This window comes from Chanodichthys erythropterus, chromosome 15 (assembly GCF_024489055.1).
Source record: "Chanodichthys erythropterus isolate Z2021 chromosome 15, ASM2448905v1, whole genome shotgun sequence".
Classification (NCBI taxonomy): Eukaryota; Metazoa; Chordata; class Actinopteri; order Cypriniformes; family Xenocyprididae; genus Chanodichthys; species Chanodichthys erythropterus.
In genome coordinates this window covers 21,285,621-21,293,657 of record NC_090235.1, presented here as the reverse complement: position 1 = coordinate 21,293,657, position 8,037 = coordinate 21,285,621, and the positions used below count along the sequence as shown (strand labels likewise).

At 49.2% G+C, this 8,037-nt stretch overlaps 1 long non-coding RNA gene across 1 annotated transcript; it reads right to left on the bottom strand.

Annotated features, from left to right (window-relative positions):
• Positions 1 to 6,807: 6,807 nt before the first annotated feature.
• Positions 6,808 to 7,689, bottom strand: LOC137037230 (uncharacterized). The gene is made up of 3 exons (XR_010897267.1): positions 7,552 to 7,689; positions 7,189 to 7,377; positions 6,808 to 7,105 (listed from the first exon to the last, which is right to left on the bottom strand). It is a non-coding gene; the product is annotated as an uncharacterized lncRNA (long non-coding RNA).
• Between the last annotated feature and the right edge of the window lie 348 nt (positions 7,690 to 8,037).

The window sequence follows — 8,037 nt, the reverse complement described above, 5'->3', positions numbered from 1 at the left end:
GATGTCGATCCTCTGTCACTGCCATGGAGGTCATTTCTTCTGTCACAGCCACAGATTTTGTTTCCCTGTTACTGCCATGGAGGCTGTTTTCTCTGTCGCGGCTATGGAGGTCATTCCCCTGTCACTGCCATGAAGGTAGTTCCCTCTGTCACAGCAATGGAGGTTGTTCCCCCCGTCACAGCCACAGATGTCATTCCCCCTGTCCCCTGTCACAGTCAAGGAGGCCATCCCTGAAGTTTCTTTCTACCCCGTTATTGCCAAGGAGGCCGTAGACTCTCCATGCTCTCTGTCACGATCATAAGGGCAGTCTCTGGACTCTCCGTGCTCCCTGTCACGGCCATAAGGGCTGTCTCTGGACTCTCAGGATCGTCAATGGTGCACAGTAAATTCTGGGGTATGCGTAGTCACAAAGGGTCCATGGCTGCGTATGAAATCTCTTGGGTAGGTACCTGTGGCGAGGGGGGCGTGGTTCAGCGAGGTCTGCGGCGGGAGAGAGCATCGGGAGATCTTTGGTGAGTGAGCGAGTTAAATGTAAATCACGAACACCTGTTTCTCATTTCAGTAATTGGCGCGGAGACAGGTTAAAACGCCGCGAGAAGCAGGAGTCGGAGAGAGAGAGGGGAACTGCTGACTGAGCAGCTGGTGCACGACTAACTGGAGTGAAGCCCATTGTGGATTGTACAGCCGTGACCAGGAGTGAAGCCCTTTGTGGATTGTAGATGCCGTGACTGGAGTGAAGCCCTTTGTGGATTATTTTATTTGCTGTTGTGCCTTGCACAGTTTTTGTTGGACGTTTCTAATTCTTGAAATAAAGCTCAGTCAGCAGTTGAACGCCGACCCTGTCCCCTTCCTTCCTACACATAAGAACGTTAGTTGTATTACACTGGTGCCGAAACCCGGGAAGGAAGCTGGGTGGCCGCTGCCATGCAATCTTCGTCCTCCCCATCGACATTTGCGGAAGTCATCGCGTCCCTCGCGGTCCTGCATCAGGAACAACATCGAGCCCTGCTGGACCTGCGCACCGACCAAGAACGTCGCTTCCAAGCCATCGTGCAGGCCCAGCAGGAGGACCGCGAGAGGTTCCGGAGCTGGATTGACCGGGAGGTTCACCAGGAGACCATCGGGCAGCCGGCTGCGCCTACCCACCTGCCATTGAACAAAATGGGGCCGTCGGACGACCCCGAGGCCTTCCTTGACTTATTTGAGCGGTCAGCCTAGGCAAGTGGCTGGCCGCGGGACCAATGGGCCATGAGGCTGGTCCCCCTCCTCTCGGGGGAATCGCAGGTGGCGGCGCAGCAGCTGCCAGCAGAGAACCTCCTGGTCTTTGACGACCTTCGGCGGGCCATCGTTCAGGGGGTCGGCCGGACCCCAGAGCAACATCGTCAACGCTTCCGCTCCCTGGACCTGGGTGAGTCCGGCCGGCCCTTCGTGTTGGCCCAACAGCTCCGGGACTCGTGCCGCAAATGGCTACTGGCTGAGGGAAGCGACGTGGACCGGATTATCGATCGCGTGGTACTGGAGCAGTTTATCACTCGGCTCCCCAAGAAAACAGCCGAGTGGGTCCAGTGCCACCGCCCCACGTCGCTGGACTCAGCCATCGAACTGGCGGAGGACCACATGGTGGCGTGCCAAGGGGTCGGCGAACCCCTACCATCCGCCTCTCTCTCTCCTTCTTTTAATTCCCCCTCTCTCTCTAAACCTGTCCCTCTACCCAGGTCTCGTCCGCCCGGCCCACCACGTGTTCCGCCCCGGGGGCGGGGCGGAACGGAACAGGGCCCGTATTATGGACCAAGAGCCCCGCCCAGGGGGGCGGGACTCCCTGCTGCCGGGCCGGACTCCGCTCCTGCTTCTCACCTCTCTCCGCGTCAACCATTTAACCCGCTCCCTGCCACAAGAGCGGCGGGCAGGTCTGGGCCGGCCTGTTGGCGTTGCGGGGACCCGGAGCACTTTGTGGACAGGTGTCCAGTGATGGAGGTTGGGACGTTGATCCGGGTCCCGGACGATCCGCAGGCTGCCCCCGGTCAAGCTGGCGAGTACCAAATACCTGTGAGTGTCAAGGGGGGTACCTATCAGGCTTTGGTGGACTCAGGATGTAACCAAACCTCGGTGCATCGAAGCCTGATTTCGTCCGGGGCATTGGATACAGGCCGCTTGGTTAAGGTGAGGTGTGTGCACGGGGATGTGGTGAAATATCCGTTAGTGCCCGTCATTATTCAATTTAGGGGTCAAAAGCATAGTGTGGAGGTGGCAGTTAATCCGCACCTCCGGCATCCGATAATTTTGGGGACGAATTGGCCTGCATTTAATAAATTATTGGGGTGTTTATGCTCGGATGCCTCTTGGGGGGAAAAATCGCGGGATAAGGAGGTGCGAGTGCAGGCGGGAGAGACTGATCAGGGACCGGTGAGTTCAGCTTCAGGGGAACAGAGCGAAATTGGAAGACTTATTCTTTCGGATCGCGATGACTTTCCCCTGGAACAGTCTCACGATGAGACGCTAAAAAACGCGTTTGAAAAGGTCAGCACCATCGATGGTCAGCCTCTCCAGCCTGGGCGTCCACTTTCTTATCCGTATTTTGCGATCATAAAAGATAGGTTGTATCGAGTGACCCAAGACACTCAGACAAAAGAAGATACGACCCAATTATTAGTTCCAAGGAGCCGCAGGGAAATGCTTTTCCACGCGGCTCATTCTAATCCGATGGCTGGGCATTTAGGACAAACGGCAACACTAAATCATCTCATGACCCGATTCTTTTGGCCGGGCATTCACGAGAATGTGCGCAGGTGGTGCGCGTCTTGTCGGGAATGTCAGTTGGTTAACCCACCGGCCACCCCAAAAGCGCCGTTGCGCCCCCTCCCATTAATGCAGGTCCCCTTCGAAAGAATTGGTATGGACCTCATCGGGCCATTAGAGCGATCAGCAAGAGGGCATCGCTTTGCATTAGTCCTAAGAGAGACTTGGGAGGACGGACCATCTCAGGCCAAAAATGAAATTCAGTATGTGCTGGACTTGAGAGCAAAACTCCACACGTTGGGGCGGCTGTCTATGGAGAATTTGTTACAAGCCCAGCACAGACAGAGCCAGCTGTATAACAGGGGAGCTAACTTGCGCAAATTTTCACCGGGAGATAAAGTACTTGTATTGCTTCCCACTTCAAGCTCGAAATTACTTGCAAAGTGGCAAGGACCGTTTGTGGTGACACGGCAAGTCGGTGAGCTCGATTATGAGGTTGTGCGTTCCGATAGGAGAGGAGCACGTCAGATTTACCACCTCAATCTCCTTAAAAAATGGAATGAGGCGGAATCAGTGATGCTGGCGACGGTGATTAGCGGAGAGGATGATCTCGGGCCAGAGGCGAATGTCAAAAAACAGTCCCTCGCTCTGGCCCCAGGGGGAGATCACCTCTCGCCCTCACAGCTCACTGATTTATCCAAGTTACAAGCAGAGTTTGCAGACGTGTTTTCTCCCCTACCGGGCCGTACAAACCTCATTCAGCACCACATCGAGACAGAGCCGGGCGTGGTGGTTCGCAGCCGGCCGTATAGATTGCCTGAACACAAGAAAAATGTAGTGCAGGCAGAATTAGAAGCTATGCTTGAAATGGGAGTAATAGAAGAGTCCAGCAGTAACTGGGCGAGCCCGATAGTTTTGGTTCCCAAGACGGACGGTTCAGTTCGGTTCTGTGTGGACTATCGCAAGGTGAACGCAGTGTCGAAATTCGACGCGTATCCAATGCCTCGGGTGGACGAGTTGCTTGACCGGCTAGGTACGGCTCGATTTTATTCGACACTGGACTTAACGAAAGGGTATTGGCAGATCCCCTTGTCGCCATTATCCAAAGAAAAGACGGCTTTCACGACACCGTTTGGATTACACCAATTCGTCACCCTTCCGTTCGGGTTATTCGGGGCACCGGCTACCTTTCAGCGTCTCATGGATAAAATTTTGCGGCCCCATGGTGCATATGCTGCTGCCTATCTGGACGATATTATTATCTTCAGTAATGACTGGCAGCGGCATATGCAGCATTTGAGGGCCGTCCTGAGATCGCTGAGGGGGGCCGGGCTCACGGCCAACCCGAAGAAGTGTGCGATTGGGCGCGTGGAAGTAAGGTATCTGGGCTTCCACTTGGGGCATGGACAGGTGCGTCCCCAAATTGATAAGACGGCAGCGATTGCGACCTGTCCGCGCCCCAAGACCAAAAAGGAGGTTAGACAGTTCCTCGGGCTGGCGGGATATTATAGGAGGTTTGTTCCTAATTATTCGGCCCTCACCAGCTCGTTGACTGATCTAACCAAAAAGGATGCGCCAGATACGGTCCAGTGGACGGAGCTGTGCCAGCAGGCCTTCACCCAGGTGAAGGCTGCTCTATGTGGCGGGCCATTGCTTCACTCTCCTGATTTTTCTCTCCCTTTTCTGTTGCAGACTGACGCGTCGGACAGGGGGCTGGGTGCTGTCCTGTCCCAGGAGATAGAGGGTGAGGAACGGCCGGTGCTGTACATTAGCCGTAAGCTCTCAAAGAGAGAAGCTAAGTACAGCACCGTTGAGAAAGAGTGTTTGGCTATTAGATGGGCCGTCCTCACCCTCCGCTATTATCTCCTGGGGCGGGAATTCACTCTCTGTTCGGACCACGCTCCCCTGCAGTGGCTCCACCGCATGAAGGATACCAATGCGCGGATCACTCGTTGGTATCTGGCATTACAGCCTTTTAAGTTCAAGGTGGTCCACAGGCCGGGTGTTCAGATGGCTGTGGCCGATTTCCTCTCCAGAAATTGTGTGTGTGGGGGGGGGATCTGCAGGCCGGATGGCTCCCCGGCCTGAGTCGGGCGGTGGGGGTATGTGGCGAGGGGGCGTGGTTCAGCGAGGTCTGCGGCGGGAGAGAGCATCGGGAGATCTTTGGTGAGTGAGCGAGTTAAATGTAAATCACGAACACCTGTTTCTCATTTCAGTAATTGGCGCGGAGACAGGTTAAAACGCCGCGAGAAGCAGGAGTCGGAGAGAGAGAGGGGAACTGCTGACTGAGCAGCTGGTGCACGACTAACTGGAGTGAAGCCCATTGTGGATTGTACAGCCGTGACCAGGAGTGAAGCCCTTTGTGGATTGTAGATGCCGTGACTGGAGTGAAGCCCTTTGTGGATTATTTTATTTGCTGTTGTGCCTTGCACAGTTTTTGTTGGACGTTTCTAATTCTTGAAATAAAGCTCAGTCAGCAGTTGAACGCCGACCCTGTCCCCTTCCTTCCTACACATAAGAACGTTAGTTGTATTACAGTACCTTATTTTGATTCAGTACTTTGTGACCAATAAAAAAGTATGTTCTATATAGTATGAATGTGTATAGTATGATATTATCATGTGACCTACCAGCATCAGTTACATCGCATCACTGCCATTCACAAATCCTCTCCCATGACCTCAAAGGTTAGGAAAGTGTGCATCATATGCGCACTTCAGAATCTTGACGGAAGTAGTAGGTCATTCCAGTTACTTTTTGCCTACTCTTTTATGAGTACTGTGAATTCGGACATACTATTTTTGTCACATACTGTTTTTCCCCTACTATATAGTAGGGAAGCATGTGATTTCAGATGCAGCTCATATGTTGTATACTTCATTGCCCACAAAACGAAGGCCGCATTTGAAGGAGCCTTCAAAATTGGGACAGCCTTTTTCACACTGTGGTGATGCAACAGGCCTTCGAATGCAGCCTTTGAAGGATGCAGCCTTTGAATTGGGACACAACAACTGTGTCACACCCCCACCACACAACACACTACATCACATCCACCATTTGGGTACAACATAATAAAGTGCAGCAGTGCAGCATCAAGAATACATTTTAGAGGACATTTTGGAGGGACTAAATTGTCCCTCCAAGCGTCTGTGGTGCTATGGACAAATCCACTGAATCACATTCAGATTTGTTTAATGGCTCATTCAGTGGCTTGTTTTGAATGTTGTTACACCAGTAGGTGGCTAACAGTGTTGAGCGAGTCAGGGGCTGCGTCTGAAATCTTAAAAATGCTGCCTTCGGAGGCTGCATTTCAAAGGTATCAAGGCATGTTCGAATCTAATGTTAGCTTCACTTCCTGTCTCCTGAGATACCTTCATCTGATCAATTTTTGAAGGCAGCATAGATGTATCCCTAGCTGCCTTTGATATCCCACAATCCTGTGCATTCCATTCCTTGAAAGTTAAGTTAAAAAGAAAGATGGCGTCTGAAAGTTGCGGTTGGTGGTCAGTTTGTGTAAATGTACATTTTTGACCAACATTTATCACTTTTGATGTCATTATAGCAAGAAATTACTATTGTAGTAATTAAATATTCGCTTTGTTGCTCTATTTTGCTGTAGATCATTAAACCGTTACGCTGCCTCAGAAGTCTGTCTAAAATGAGTTTTGTGAGGTACCTTCGTGTCCAAACGCCTGCAAAGTCATTGCAGCGAGGCAACAAGTCAGCTCCCTAAGTTTTCAGATGCAGCCATTAAATCAAAATGTTTAAGCATCATAAGTGTTTTGTCACATGAACTCTTTTTGCTCCAATGGCGTTATGATCTTTTTATGTTCAATGCATACAGACGCATTATGCACAGTATACATAAACCACAACAACAGTACAATACAGTACAGTTGCACAGTAGTCTTAATGTAATGCACATTTCTTAATGTAGCTGAGGAGACTTCAGTAAACAAAACTATGAGAAAGTCAGTGCATTGAAGTGGAGTACAAATATTTCCCATAAAAGATTCATTCATAAACACTGATTAATTCATGAACAAGATGGATGATTAAAAATAAAAACACTTTCTCTAATGCAAAATCATTTATTAAATGGCAGATCAATTTGACTGTAATTCTATCAATGTTTATTTCACATGAATACAGTTTGAATGTTGGATTAATCTATTCCCTAAAGAGGTTGAAATCTTCTTTCACTTTGACAGACTTTGATAAGAGGATCACTGAGGACATGGGAGTTGCTTCCTTACAACACCAACTATTTAGAAGAAGATGGCGCTCTCAACCACCCCTTCACACAATGGGTCGCAGTGCAGCGATAACCCTGGGGACAGCAACTAACTTTATCTGCGCAGCACACAGCCTGAAGGAGTGAACAGAAAAAATAAGGGTTAAACCTTAAACTTAACGAAGTATAAATCAGTTACACATTTGACTGTGTTTTACCGATACACTCGGACAGCAGCCCCAGCCAGTATGAGTCCGACAGCATGTGTTTCCAGTAGGACACGTAGTACCATCACTGCAGCGCACCCTAGAGGCAATATCTACTGACTCAATTGGCTCTGTGAGATCCATCAGTGGCTTATTTGCAGCTACAAGAGCTACCATGAGTAACATCAACACTGGAACCATCTGAAAATATGACATGAAAATATTATGTGTAATAACATAATATGTTACTATATTAATTATTGAAAAAAAGTTTTGGAACTTTTTCCATCAGCTCTAACATTTGATATTACTGATAATGTGACCAGGTCTAAAGTCAATAATAGATTGATTGACAGTGAGAATAAGAAAATTTACCTTGCTTGTAGTCTGGGTTTCTTCTTTGCGGATTGTGTTCTGCTGCTGTCTGTGCTGTTCTGTGATGTTCTGACTGTATCTCTTATATATATACACACACACACAGCTCCTCCCACTGTAAAAACAGGAATTTTGTTGAGTCAAAATTTGACCATGAAATTTAGATAACGCCTTATGAGTTTTTAAACATATGGAAGTCCTTGTATGAATGTCCTGGAATAGACAGAATGGTCATAATGTAATTTATTCCTGTGATGCAAAGCTGAAGGTCTCATGGGTGTAGAACGACATGAGGGTGAGTAATAAATGATATAATTTTCATTTTGGGGTGAACTAACCATTTATTTGAAAATAAAAATATTAGTCAAAGTCAATGAACAACAAATAAACCCATAAAATGTAACAGAACATGTTGCAGGTCTGTTAGTCTGCATTTAGTGCACGCATCTATTTTGAATATCCCCCCATCTATTGCTATGGTTATCA